This window comes from Triticum aestivum, chromosome 4B (assembly GCF_018294505.1).
Source record: "Triticum aestivum cultivar Chinese Spring chromosome 4B, IWGSC CS RefSeq v2.1, whole genome shotgun sequence".
NCBI lineage: Eukaryota > Viridiplantae > Streptophyta > Magnoliopsida > Poales > Poaceae > Triticum > Triticum aestivum.
The window spans coordinates 56606713-56614802 of NC_057804.1; positions in this window are offsets into that span (position 1 = coordinate 56606713).

Here is an 8090-nt window from a genome sequence, read left to right on the forward strand (position 1 = left end):
AGAGAGGTAGGGCTGCGCCAGGGAGAGGTGGAAACTCTTGTGTTGGCAGCCCCAAAGACCTCAACTATATATAGGGGAGAGGGGGGGCTGTGCCCCCTCTAGGGTTCCCACCCCAAGGGGTACAGCAGCCCCTAGATCCCATCTAGGGTGCGGCCAAGGGGGGGAGAGGGGAAACTTGCCCCCCAAGCAAGGAGGAGCCGCCCCCTCCCCAAACCCTAGGCGCCTTGGGCCCTAGTGGGGGGCGCACCAGCCCACCTGGGGCTGGTCCCCTCCCACACTTGGCCCATGCAGCCCTCTGGGGCCGGTGGCCCCACTTGGTGGACCCCTGGGACCCTACCGGTGGTCCCGGTACATTACCGATAGCACCCGAAACTTTTCCGGTGACCAAAATAGGACTTCCCATATATAAATCTTTACCTCCGGACCATTCCGGAACTCCTCGTGACGTCTAGGATCTCATCCGGGACTCCGAACAACATTCGGTAACCACGTATATCTATTCCCTATAACCCTAGCGTCATTGAACCTTAAGTGTGTAGACCCTACGGGTTCGGGAACCATGCAGACATGACCGAGACGTTCTCCGGTCAATAACCAACAGTGGGATCTGGATACCCATGTTGGCTCCCACATGTTCCACGACGATCTCATCGGATGAACCACGATGTCAAGGATTCAATCAATCCCGTATACAATTCCCTTTGTCTAGCGGTATAGTACTTGCCCGAGATTCGATCGTCGGTATCCCAATACCTTGTTCAATCTCGTTACCGGCAAGTCTCTTTACTCGTTCTGTAACACATCATCCCACGATCAACTCCTTGATCACATTGTGCACATTATGATGATGTCTTACCGAGTGGGCCCGGAGATACCTCTCCGTCACACGGAGTGACAAATCCCAGTCTCAATTCATGCCAACCCAACAGACATTTTCGGAGATACCCGTAGTGCACCTTTATAGCCACCCAGTTACGTTGTGACGTTTGGTACACCCAAAGCATTCCTACGGTATCCGGGAGTTGCACAATCTCATGGTCTAAGGAAATGATACTTGACATTAGAAAAGCTTTAGCATATGAACTACATGATCTTTGTGCTAGGCTTAGGATTGGGTCTTGTCCATCACATCATTCTCCTAATGATGTGATCCCGTTATCAACGACATCCAATGTCCATGGTCAGGAAACCGTAACCATCTGTTGATCAACGAGCTAGTCAACTAGAGGCTTACTAGGGACATGGTGTTGTCTATGTATCCACACATGTATCTGAGTTTCCTATCAATACAATTATAGCATGGATAATAAATGATTATCATGAACAAGGAAATATAATAATAATAACCAATTTATTATTGCCTCTAGGGCATATTTCCAACACCCGCGTATCAGCCTTTTTGTGCAATAAACCCCTCCGGTCGAAGACTAGTGATAGGTGGTCCCGCGGAGCTTTGGGAGAACGGTAGCCTAGTGTGTAAGCACACCAATGAACCGCAGCAAACCCTCAGGCGGCCCTTCTAATATAAGGGGGGAGATCCTCAGTAGTGGTGACCCTTTGACTCTTCCACTGACTTATTCAGTTTGACTAAGAATCATCATGAGAGGAGAGATCCCATTTTCATAAGTCGAAGTATTAATACTTCAAATTACCAATTATACCTTCAATAGATCAATTTGGCCTGCTCCCAACTTGAAGGATCGGAAGTTCAGAACGGACGGGAGGTAGGGAGCGAGGGATGGATCGATCGTGGCGGCGCGCCGTGCCCACGCGCAATCTTTGATCAAGGGAGGCGATGACAACAACCTTGGCCGGCCGAATCCCTCCCCTTCCTTCTCTCTTCCCCTCTTTCCTTTCCCTCAGGTGTAACCCATATGGGGGGCACAGCCGCCCCTGCTGGCTGCTGCGTTTACCTTCTTGGCCCATTAGGCCCATATCTTTGTCGGGGGGGTGCCCGGAACCCCTTCCGGTGACCCGATATGTACCCGGTACCCTCCGGAACACTTCTGGTGTCCGAATACTATCGTCCTATATATCAATCCTTACCCCTCGACCATTTCGGGACTCCTCATCATGTCCATGATCTCATTCAGGACTCCGAACGACATTCGTTCACCAAATCACATAACTCATATAATACTAAATCGTCATCGAACGTTAAGCATGCGGACCCTACAGGCTCGAGAACTATGTAGACATGACCGAGACACCTCTCTGGTCAATAACCAACAGCAGAACTTGGATGCTCATATAGGCTCCTACATATTCTACGAAGCTCTTTATCGGTCGAACCATTATGACAACATACGTTATTCCTTTGTCATCGGTATGTTACTTGCCCGAGAATCGATCGTCGGTATCTTCATACCTAGTTCAATCTCGTTACCGACAAGTCTCTTTACCCATTCTGTAATACATCATCCTGCAACTAACTCATTAGTCACTTTCCTTGCAAGGCTTCTTATGATGTGTATTACCGAGAGGGCCTAGAGATACCTCTCCAAAACTCGGAGTGACAAATCCTAATCTCGGTCTATGCCAACCCAACAAACACCTTTAGAGATACCTGTAGAGCATCTTTATAATCACCTAGTTACGTTGTGACGTTTGATATCACACAAGGCATTCCTCCGGTATCCGGGAGTTGCATAATCTCATAGTCAAAGGAATATGTATTTGACATTAAGAAAGCAATAGCAATAAAACTGAACGATCAATATGCTAAGATTACGGATGGGTCTTGTCCATCACATTATTCTCCTAATGATGTGATCCCGTTATCAAATGAGAACCCATGTCCATGGTTAGGAAACCTTAACCATCTTTGATCAACGGGCTAGTCAAGTAGAGGCTCACCAGGGACACAGTGTTTGTCTATGTATTCACACATGTATTTAGGTTTCCGATCAATACAATTCTAGCATGAATAAAAAACACTTATCATGAATAAGGAAATATAAAATAACAACTTTATTATTGCCTCTAGGGCATATTTCCTTCATTTTTATTGTTCGATCTATTCCTTCTTTCTGTATTTGGACCCTAATCCTCCCTCTTGTGTAGGGTTCTCGAGAGAAATTTTACCTGAAGGTTCAGGTGCTGCTAGAAGTTAAATTATGTATTATATATAATAAATATTACAGAGAGGTTTAGAGATGTATATTCAAAATCTTGAACCATGCTACTGTAGTAGATCAATGTACACCGAGAACTAGTGTGAAAATAACACAAGCAATTTAAGGAAACAATGGATTCATCTTGGTGGTGTCAGTCAATCTGAGGTATTAATACTATTTCCTTTCATTACCGAGTTTTTACTAGCTCCTGGATCGAATCCAAATACATACAACGCAACTCAAACTAAGTAGCAAAACCTATTTAATTGTGGAAAAAATGTGTGCGTGTGAATTTGAAATGTAAATTTCCAACCAAAAGCTAGATGATTTGGAATAAATATGATGCATGGAATTTAGAAGGAGGTGGTGATTTATAAATTGCTTTCACAGGTAATATTGTTCTGTGAGATATAGATATTTCATGAGATGCTGCTCTGAAGGTGATGATTCGATCTTGGTCTAGAAGGATGTACTAATATAATCTAAACATTAGTAATTTTTTCACAAATGTTAGTATTAAATTATTGCAGTTTTTGTATGTGGCTTTGTTGAAAGCTCAGCATGTGCTGCTCTGGTAGGACATGATTTCATTGTCAACTCCCCAAGAGATGGAGCGCAACTCCTTAAATGCCCATCTGATAATTCATCATCAGCTATTGCTCTCTTCACATATTGTACACCCTCAGAAGCAAGATAATGGTCCAAACTACATATCTTAGCAGCTAAAAGCAAGGCATTTATGTCATTGGGACTCTCATTCTTATTTAAAGACTTATTTACGCGTCATATCGGTGTTGGATTCTTTACTGCGATGTCACATTTTCACAATAGTATCTTCTTGTATATCAACATGTCAAGTAACTCATGGAGGAATAACCATAGGGAAGAGTTGTTGTTTGTTAGAAGCAAGGTACAACATATCTATCTACACAAGGCCTACCACAAACAATGTAAAGGCCTCAACACTGAACAAGAAAAATATGTTCGGCATGTCAAGTGAAGAGATAAGCTCCTCACAAAGGTATGCTTTACCGTTGCCCTATCAATTTCATGTCAGGTAACAAAGCTAATACCCTTTTGTGGCTTCATCAACATGGATTAGTTTTACACCATTTACTTTGTCGAAAGTGGTTGAGATGTATGCCTTAATATCTACTGTCTTGTTGTGCGTGGCAATTCCTTGAGGCTACTCCATGATGGTCCTTGTTTCCTATGCAAACAGCTAGTGATTATATTTACTGATTGGCCTAATTAGGCATCAACTCTTTGAATCAATAAACACTTCCAGCATGACTATGTTTTTATTCCTCTATATATTTTTAATGTATAGTATTAAATCGATCCAATAGTTCTATCTCCTAGAAGGCAGCAATATGATTTACCAAACACTCGGTTACACTTAGACAGACCCTCCTACATATATAAACTAATAAAAAAATATGACACATGGAACACCATAATTTAACGTATAGTATTAAATCGATCCAATAGTTCATATAAGACAGGTTAGTTGGACCACTACCTGATTTTTTTTAACATAGGAAGGTGCACTAAGCGCCAAAATTTCACTCAGCTCACTATCATCGTACTAAATGAGTTACAAAGCCCTGAAAATTGAAAACCGAGAGAAGAGAGACTATAGGGCACGCCAAGTTCCTATGAGCTGAAGCAAAGCAGCTAATCTCAGGTTCTGAAACTGATCTAAGAGCCTGGTGAGCAACATTATGAGCAATCCCATTCATTTCTCTAGATATGTGGAACACTTGAGGATGGAGATCTCTAGAGAAGAAAAAGAAATCAGCCAAAGTTTTTCTGATAGTCTAAGGGGTGGAGGCTTCTGAAATTGTTCCATTCGCCACAACCAAAGCCAAGGATAGGCAATCTGTGAGAAAAGTGGGCTGGACAATCTCGAGATGTTGTGCGACCTGTGCAGCAAAAAGGAGGGCAAGTGCTTCTGCTTGAAGAGGCAAGTTGGTGATCAAAGTGGATGCTTGAATCTGCACATTTACTTCAACTTCATCAGTTAGAGAAAGACCAACACCAGTAGCTGCAGCTCCTTGAGGGTTTTTCTACTTTTAAAAGCTACATCAGAAGAAGAAGAAAAATTTAGGCCCTGTAATAAGAAGATCAGAATTGACAATGTGTCCATGCATAGGTAATTGATTGCATGGTACCAAAGAATGAGCTTGATGTTGAACCTGATTCTGATCAGAGATTTTATCAGTATCACAATGTTCATTTGACAAAGCTTTAGCAATAATATTAACATGATGGGGGAGAGGCTTCTTTCTATCAAAAAAGACAATCATTTCTTTCTTTCCAAATGCACCGCAGAAAGTTAAAACTGTTAGAAATGGGTGCATGGGAATTATTTATATTAAGCAAAGCAAGAATAATATTATGCATATTGGAGTGATCATGAACTAAAACATTAGATTTAATATACCAAGGAGGATCAAACCAAGAAGCCGTAGCAAAATCACATAGAAAGAAAAGATGGATTTCATTCTCTTGTTGGCCCTCAAACCTATGGGAAGAGCTTTTCAAAGAAGCCTCCAAGCAAAAGTTTGCACCCTGGGAACCATGAGATTTTTCTTCCAAACCATTCTTAGAAGAATTTTGACCTGCAATGGGACCGAGAAGGTGCATTTCTTGGATTGTTATGAATATCCAGCAAACACAATTTATGTGTATATTTGCAAGTACAAATTCCGTTAGGAGTAAGATCCCCAAAAAAGAATGCCAGGGCAGTCTTCATGAATAATAGTTATTTGAGTAATGGTAGAGGCCAAGGGCTCTCGAATGAGAGTGTTGTTCCAAACTCCGTGTACTCAAATTTTGTTTTTTAAGCCTCTAGCCTTCCTTTTGGTGCATATAACCGATTATAGTAGCATATTGTACTAGTTCTAAAATATATAAAATACATTGCATAATATATAGTATTCATAAAAAATGATCATAACTTGGTATTGTTCAACATATACAAGTAAAAATTGTTCAACATATAATGGTAAAATCTAAGATCTATATAGGATAGAAAGTAGCAAATGATAAGAAACCTTTACATAATGATCATTGTAACAAAATTCAAAATTTATAAACATTCTCACGTTACAAACTCAAATGAAATATAACAAATTATCATGTCTAAACAATTCATAATTGACTGCAAACAAGTCTCTAATTTCACTATAATTAAATAGAAAGACAAGTGGCCAGACTAACTTACTTATAGAAGCTCAAACTCTGCCCCGTCTGTACTGCAGCAATGCAGCGGCCTGCTGGACAGTGAGAACAAAACCGTGTCTGTACTCTGGAGTTATAGATGAATCCCGCGGGAGCCCGCGTCCCGGCCTTTTTGTGCAATAAACCCCTCCGGTCGAAGACTAGTGATAGGTGGTCCCGCGGAGCTTTGGGAGAACGGTAGCCTAGCGTGTAAGCACACCAATGAACCGTGGCAAACCCTAAGGCGACCCTTCTAAGATAAGGGGGGAGATCCTCAGTAGTGGTGACCCTTTGACTCTTCCACTAACTTATTCAGTTTGACTAAGAATCATCATGAGAGGAGAGATCCCATTTTTAGAAGTCGATGGATTAATACTTCAAATTACCAATTATACATTCAATAGATCAATCTAGCCCACTCCCAACTTGAAGGATCGGAAGTTCAGAACGGAAGGGAGGTAGGGAGCTAGGGATGGATCAGTCGCGGCGGCGCGCCGTGCCCACGCGCAATCTTTGTTCAGGGGAGGCGATGACAACAACCTTGGCCGGCCGGCAGCGGAGTGGCGCCTAGTATGGGAACAAAATGGTCGATGCGTGCGTGATGGGAAGGGAGGCAGGTGCCAGTTCGTCTGTGCCTATGATCGATCGATGAAAAAAAATTGGGCAATGATGGACGTGTGTGCGTACGTGCGGCGCTACTGGACCAAATCGTGTACTCGTGGTCTTTTTTTAGACATTAAGAAAATAGAGGTTATGCAACTCGGCCAACCGGCTAGTAGTGGACTGCGGTGGACGTGTTCCCAGTTTCGTTTTTCTTTATACATAACAGTATATATATTATATATACCTAGTTTTTTGCCCAAAATAATAGGTATTCAGCTGAATATCCTTGAATTGAGGTGGGCTCGCCCCTGGTTGCACATAAAGCCCTGAGGCAAAGACTCTTATTAGAGTTGTTTTCTCTGATTCTTGTCCACCACAAATTCCTAGTAATAGTAGTGAGTTCATCAATGAACTTTTTGGTGAATAAAATTTAGCCATGTAATATACAAGAATGGCGGAGAAAACAGATCTAGATGAGTGAAGTTACTTTTTTTTGCGGGTAAAAACTTGAATTACTCAAGATAGAAGGTTACAATCAGCCGCAGCCAAGTCAAGGGATTCAGAAGGCCCTGATCCAACCCAGGTAAGAGTTCTACCTTCTACCCTAGCAAACCTTGCCAAACTATCACTAACCTTATTTTGAGTCCGTTTAACAAGAGTAATACAAGTTCTACGCAGGCCCATCAAGTGCCTAATTTCCTTCACAACATCGTAATAAAGCGATCTATCCAGATCCTCTGACTGAACCAGCTTCACAGCCACCATGGAGTCCATCTCCATCATAATGGGCAGATCACTCCTCTGAATTGAGAAGGACAGTCCCTCCATGCACGCGCATAGCTCCGCTTCCAAAGCATCCCGACAAGAGAAAAGTGCTCTGCAGGCCGAGAAAATGATTGTACCTTTGTCATCCATAGGATCATGCCCGCTCCCGCTGCTCCATCAGCAAATGACCCATCCGAGTTGAGTTTTACCCACCCCACCGGAGGTGCGCTCCATCTGGCATCTAGGGCCGGAGGTTTTGGCCTAACTGCTTGCACGTAAGTAACAATTGATTTACCCTTCCCCTGGTCATCGCACAGGTCCATCTTTAGCCCAATGATAGAATCCAGGTAGCTTTGTAGGAATCTTTTTGATGCTTCCGCG